Source organism: Apis dorsata, unplaced genomic scaffold (genome assembly GCF_000469605.1).
Source record: "Apis dorsata unplaced genomic scaffold, Apis dorsata 1.3 scaffold_197, whole genome shotgun sequence".
NCBI lineage: Eukaryota > Metazoa > Arthropoda > Insecta > Hymenoptera > Apidae > Apis > Apis dorsata.
The window spans coordinates 529,043-536,274 of NW_006263481.1; the positions used below are offsets into that span (position 1 = coordinate 529,043).

Here is a 7,232-nt window from a genome sequence, read left to right on the forward strand (position 1 = left end):
CGTATCAATACGTATACGTTTCTTTGTACGCACAACCGATAAACTTTTCAATCACAAGCAAAACGGATGTCATCGATAAACGTACACTCGGTATATCTCCAAGGAAAGGGACACGGAATTATTCGAGCGTCTGTCGACAGGTCTGTCTGAAGACGGATACACGCGCCGGTCGATAAGATTTATCAGAGTTTTCTTGTTACGCGGCGGAGCAGCCGGGTCCGACAGAAATTCGATCCGGTGCATTTTAATGAACCGGTTCGCTGGCAATAGAGTGATTTAAATGGATCGACCGTCTGTAACACAATTATTCAAGAGATCGGCCGAGGAGAGAGGCTCTCTGTAATTTGACGTTCAAAGCGATTCCCAGACACGTGAATTTCGATCGCGCGATCAGACGTCCTTAAATTATTCATCCCTCCTGAGACTCGTGGCGCTGGTGTCTTTCTTTCGCCCATGATCTTTCTCGCTCTAATTTCTCGAACCTCGACGAAAGAATAAGTGGAAACGGCCGTCTTTTCCCTTTCTTTTTTTTTTTCCTTTTTTTTTTTTTTTTTTTTTTTTTTTTCCTTTTTTTTTTTTTTTTTTTTTTTTCCTTTTTTTTTTTTTTTTTTTTTTTTCCTTTTTTTTTTTTTTTTTTTTTTTTCCTTTTTTTTTTTTTTTTTTTTTTTTCCTTTTTTTTTTTTTTTTTTTTTTTTCCTTTTTTTTTTTTTTTTTTTTTTTTCCTTTTTTTTTTTTTTTTTTTTTTTTCCTTTTTTTTTTTTTTTTTTTTTTTTTTTCTCTTTCCTCTCTGCGCAACGAAACTTTTGTATTACCTTGTAACAAGCATTGGCCTTTGGAACTTTGGCCATCTAATTTCGTACGTTAGCCTCTTCCGCCTCTCTGACCACCGAATATACGTTGTTAAGTATAACCCTGAGTTATGGGCCTTGCAACTTTTTCTTTGGAAATAGAAATAGCTAGAGCTGGTTAGAGATAATATACACTCTAAAAATATGCGTGTGCTAACTTCCTTTTCTCGGATAATTAATCGCAGTGCGATGGCTTTTTTTCAATTTGATATTAACCTACACGAAATATTTGATTATAAATTTATTAAGTTGATCGATGATTAATTAGGAGTATATTTTATAATGTTTTATAAATTTCTTTTTAACAATTAGTTCTTCCATCTAATTATAAAATTTAAAAAAAAACAAATTTAATTGATTCCTAATAGAAATAACAAGTTTCAAACTGTTATTCTCTATTATATAATTATCGATGAATAATTAAAAGTAATTCTTCAGAAACAGAAAACATTTGAAATATCGGTTCGAAACGATCGGTCCACACTTTTTCAAATTATCCTCGAACCCGTGATTCGATCATTTGAACGATCGTACGTAATCCACGTGATCGATAGCGTAAAAAGTATCCCGTGAAAAAGAAAACCGCGCACTTTAATTTCTAGTCCCGATCATTTGCATGTATCGCGGTAATATATTTCACGAAGTCGGAAACCTTCTGGCGGGCCCATTAAAAATTTATTCTCGGCTTAACAGCGTTTCCCAAGAATCCGCAAGAACGTGCCCAAGCCTGCGACTCCGTAATGCGTTGCAAGCCGAAAATACTCGGTAGCGAGACGGAAAAATCGGGATCCAGGACTGTCTTGATTCACTGCCGCTCAAGTATCTTCGGCTCACATTCGTCATCCCTCTTATTGTTCCCTCCGTGTTCCATTATTTCGCGCGATACTTTAAATTCGTATCGTTATATTCTACGGTGAAAATGATAATAATTGCTTACCAAAAATTTGCGATATTTATTATCTCTCTGAAATTATAAAACGAGAAAAGAAATTAAAATTTCTTTTCTCGCAATTTTCTAACTTTTTCATAGCGAGAGAGAGATAAACAAAAATTTACAAATATTTTCGAAAATGAAAAAGGGAATTTTACGTTTGTTAAAATAAGACGTCGAAAGTAGATAAAAATCTATTGCGAATAATTTAAATTATTAAATAAAATTATAAATAATAAAATATAAACGATGACAAAGAAGTGGGGGGGATAATTATCTCTTATTCGAAATTTTTCTTTTTAAAGGAATAAAATCTTCTCCATTCTTTTTTTTTTTTTACCAAATCAAAGTTTTCTTTTTGCTTTATTATACGAATCTTCGTATCTTTTTGTTGCACGCGATGAGGGGGAAGAGGGTGGGCGAACGGCAATAATTAACGCACCAAGTTCCACCCGTGATTCGCCATTGTAGCTATATCTGACCGCATCAAATTAATAGTCCGCGGCGTCTATGCAAACGCGACACGGAAAATCAACACTTACAATGCCGCGGGAAGCTATACATTATCCGGCGCGTTATCGGTGTTGCGCGCGCGCGCGCGCGCAGAGGTCAATATTTTCCATAGGAAAAGCGGCGAAGCGTGATGTGGCGAACCATAGACTGTGTGTGTGTATGTGAGTATGTGTAATGAGTTGACAGTGTAATGTTCCAAGTGGGCATGATTCTAGACATTAATATTTGCACTCCTCGGCCAAATCGTTGAACATCTTTCGGATATTGCAAAAAGGTAAATAGATTTTTTAGATCTGTGTCTTTCAATGTATACGAAGAATCGTGCAATCTCAAAATTTATTTTATTTAAATTGTATCGATTATACTCGTCATATGCATATACAAATATAATGATAAATATAAGTTTCAACGTAATCGTGTCATTCAAAGTCAACTTTTAATCCCTCTACAATATTAATTTTTATAATTTGTTATATATGGAGAAAGAATTGTAGAAATAAAATTTAATTGTTAACTGCGTTGCTATTTATATTTTTATATTTAAATTGTGTCGATTATACTCGTCATATATATACACAAATATAATGATAAATATAAGTTTCAACGTAATCATATCATTCAAAGTCAACTTTTAATCCCTCTGCAATATTAATTTTTATAATTTGTTACATATGGAGAAAGAATTGTAGAAATAAAATTTAATTGTTAACTGCGTTGCTATTTATATTTTAATATTTAAATTGTGTCGATTATTACTCGTCATAACAAATAAATAAATATAAGTTTATAATTATCATACTTTAAAGGCATATCACTCAAAGTCAATAATAATTCGTGGAGGAAGAATTCAAGAAATAAAATTTAACCTATATTAACTGCGTTACAATCTACTCTACGAGTGTTTGCATCAAGTATATACAGCTAAATCAATAAATATAAATATAAATTTTAATATAATCGCATTTTAAAGGCATATCATTCAATACTTTTAATCCCTCTGCAATATTAATTTCTATAACTTGTCATGTATGATGGAAAAATCGTAAGTTTTCTTTTTATTCAAATACGGAAAAAAAAAAAAAAAAAAAAAAAAGAGAGTGACAATTCAACAAGAAAGATTGGAGAACACTGATATAAAGCAGGCTTAATGCCGCGACCATATAAGTCTACCATGGCCCGTTATTAAAGCATCACTCTCACTCTATCCGAGAGGAGAGAGATCGTAAAAGGTGTTTCGATCCCGTGATATAAGAAACGAAACGTGCACGACAATGCAAGGTTTTACGAACGCCGGCTTCTTCCGTAACAGGCCTGTCAATCGTTCGTAACACGACCCGCTACTCACGCCTTCGCGGAACGTAACGGTGATACCTAATAAAGTGTCGCCGGATTATTTTTCACCGAAGGACACTCCTGTATAGAACCTGTGAATTGACGTCGCCATTAATGCAATATAATCCTTCGTCCACTTCGCCGACACGGACGTTGTCTACGTATGAAGAGGCGGTGAAAAAGTGGCGGATCGAGATCAGCCATTACACACTAGCGCCCCCATAAACTCGAAAGACGATATCGAAAAATAAAACATCCGATTACGATACGTTGCTCGAAAAGATCCCAAAGGATTCATTTGTACACATTTCTACTTTTCTATATTTTAATAATACAAAAAAAGAAAAAAGAAATAAACTCTAAGATCTGATTCAGTCAGATTCCACTATTATTAATATTAATAATAAGTATTTGGATTTCATTGTTCAACTTTTGCTCGACGATAAATAATAAATAAATCACATTCTTATAAAAATATTGTTAATTAAACTTGTCTATAAAACGCATTAACAACTCAATAAATATAAAGATGGTTTTTTTCTTACTCTCTCACTTCTCACGTCTAAGATTTTACTTATTATGCACGATCCTTTAGGAGCGTCATACTCGAAACTTTTCCTCGTTGAGAATTTTCGTACGATCCGTGCGCCGTCCCATGTTTCACGGACGCGAAATCGATCGCGTTCCCGCGATCCATAGCGCTCATCAATTATCGTTGCCGGTACTCGAGACCGACGCAGCCGGTCGGGAGGTTAATTAACCGCGTGATTCCAAGGCGGCGCGGCGTCTGCAGTGCGGCAATCAAGCGTGGCCTCCCAACAACCGCCGTTTCTACCTTCACCATCGAATGCGTTTCATGCGCGTTGTATCGAGAAACGCGCACGTCATATCGATCCAGGGCCACAAACGCATCTACGAATTTCACGGCCGATCGTCGGATTGAGAAGACCGTGCACGAAAATTGATAATTTTGAGCAATACCCCAGACGAGTCACGAATTCTCGATTTTCTCTAAATTTTTAATCGACAAATTCTCATGGATACATAAATTCTCGTCTTGTTTATTCGAAAGTTCTTAGTTCTGTTTTCTATATTTTCATATTAACGGGAATTAATTTGAAAAAGAAAAAAAAGGTAGAATTAAATAGACGCTCTTGTCCACCTCGAATTTCCATCATTTTCTAATATTACACGCGCGAGGCATTTGGGAGGAAAGAAATATCATAGGCCAAACTGTTCGAGATACTTCGCGACCGGCAGAGGTCGTTCTCTTTAGATACGCTCCAAGTGCAGTCACGTGACACTGTGCCGCGACGAATCGAGGCAGGAGACGAGTCGAGTCGAGGGGGAGGGAGGACGAGGAGAGGAAATGGGAGAATAGGGATGAAAATGGGGGAACATCGACGAGGGGTAGAGGCTGGAACGATATATCGGGGCCGAGAGGGAACGGTAATCGGCGGCAAGTGAATTGGAACAAATGCAGACAGACATGAGGCGGGCTACTGGCTCGCTTGATACCGCAACCAAGAAATATAGTATAAACCTAGTGCACCGGTATTAATTGAGTTCCTCTCCTCCCCTCCCCTCTCTTCCATCTTCCTCGACTATTTTGTCCGGCTTCAAGACGGAACGAATCGATGAAATCGTTTCTGGAAAGGGAGATAGGCGAAACGAGATGTCGCGTCGAGGATCGCGCGAGGGAAGCGGATCCAAGATCGGACGGATGCTCTCCGGACGTTTTATGTTGCTTAAAAGTAAGATAAGTTTGTTTGGAAGGAATTAAGAGGAAGAAGGAAAGATCGGTCAAATTCAAATATCATTTGAGTAATTCGTACGGTTTAAATTATGCAATGTTTGTAAAAAAAAAAATCGTGATGTTAAGCGTGCATAGTGATGAAAATTTCGGAATAGGAAATTTAGCGAAACGTTAGAATTGTACGACACGGTCGTATTAGATGAGAGAGAGGAAGGGGCAAAGATTATACCATAGCTCAAATAATTTTGCGAATAATGATTGTAAAAAAGAAATGGTGATTTTAAGAATGCATAGTGATAAAACAAATTTCAGAATACGAAATTTATCGAAACGTTAGAATTGTTGGACACGTTCGTATTATATGAGAGAGAGGAAGGGGCAAAGAGTATGCCATGGCTCAAATGATTTTGCGAATAATGTTTGTAAAAAAGAAATGGTGATTTTAAGAATGCATAGTGATAAAACAAATTTCAGAATACGAAATTTATCGAAACGTTAGAATTGTTGGACACGTTCGTATTATATGAGAGAGAGGAAGGGGCAAAGAGTATGCCATGGCTCAAATGATTTTGCGAATAATGTTTGTAAAAAAGAAATGGTGATTTTAAGTATGCATAGTGATAAAACAAATTTCAGAATAGGAAATTTATCGAAACATTAGAATTGTATGACACATTCATATTGTATGAGAGAGAGGAAAGGGCAAAGATTATACTACGGTTCAAATAATTTTGCGAATAATGTTATGCAATGTTTGTAAAAAAAAAAATGGTGATGTTAAGCGTGCATAGTGATGAAAATTTCGGAATAGGAAATTTATCGAAACGTTAGAATTGTACGACACGTTCATATTGTATGAGGGAGAGGAAGGGGCAAAGATTATACCATGGCGGATATGTAGGATATGAATTTGTAGATTTAATCGGGATAACTGGTCGTATCCGAGGCCAAATAATGGCCGTGAAAGCGGAACGCGTGATATTAAACTATTATTTGCGTAAGTAGTAATCCAAATAAGCAGTCAATGATAATGCAGTTGCGCGGAGCCTGATATTTATACGATGTTACCACAAACGAGTCGCGTAATCGATATACTTGATATACAAACGAATCGCAAACAAAGGCGACGATACACTCTATTATCCGCGGTGGAGAAATCGTAAGACTTTAAAAAGTCTTTGCAAATATAAATACGTGATGTGAATAAATACAAAATCCGTCTTATGAATTTCTCCGTTAATGAATAATCTTCAAGCGATAATCCAATTTTTATACATATCTTACAACCCGTCTCTGTACTTTATTTATCCTTATATTAATTATGATACAAGAATCAAAAAGAGTCAAAAAGAAAACGCGAGTATTAATGGAAATAATAATAATAAAAAGGAACGCTGTATTTTTAAAACGTTGTTTACTCCAAGTCCGCCACGCGGCGCTGCGATCGCCCACTCTCGACGATCTGGGATTTCGCCTTCGAACTTAATATCCGGCCGCGCTCGTAGACGACGCGAGGAAGTAAAACTAATTTCGTAAATCCTTTAATCTACGCGTTTGCCGGGGAGTCGAAGGAAGATTATAGAAGCGGCAAGAAATGAGGGATGAGGATCGAGGGGGTAGACGGGTGAACCGAATGGTCGAGAGCGTGGTTCGCGCCTGTTTGATGGAATATGATGAACGAGCCACCCTGAACTTTATTATTGGCAGCGGCAGATCGAGTCGAAAGAAACAAAAAAAAATAAAAAAAATAAAAAAAGTTGCCGTCAGTCAGCCGACGTGTATCGTTAAGCTGCGTCCAGAACGAACTTCTCTCTCTCTCTCTCTCTCTCTCTCTCTCTCTCTCTCTCTCTCT

At 36.7% G+C, this 7,232-nt stretch overlaps 2 protein-coding genes across 6 annotated transcripts in view; both read right to left on the reverse strand.

Moving 5' to 3' along the window:
• LOC102681021 (teneurin-a) overlaps nt 1-7,232 on the reverse strand; it is a 401,303-nt gene that overhangs the window by 393,051 nt on the left and 1,020 nt on the right. The gene's annotated exons all lie outside the window — the stretch shown is intronic.
• Nucleotides 1-7,232, reverse strand: part of LOC102671167 — a 77,480-nt gene that overhangs the window by 5,046 nt on the left and 65,202 nt on the right. The window lies entirely within an intron of this gene.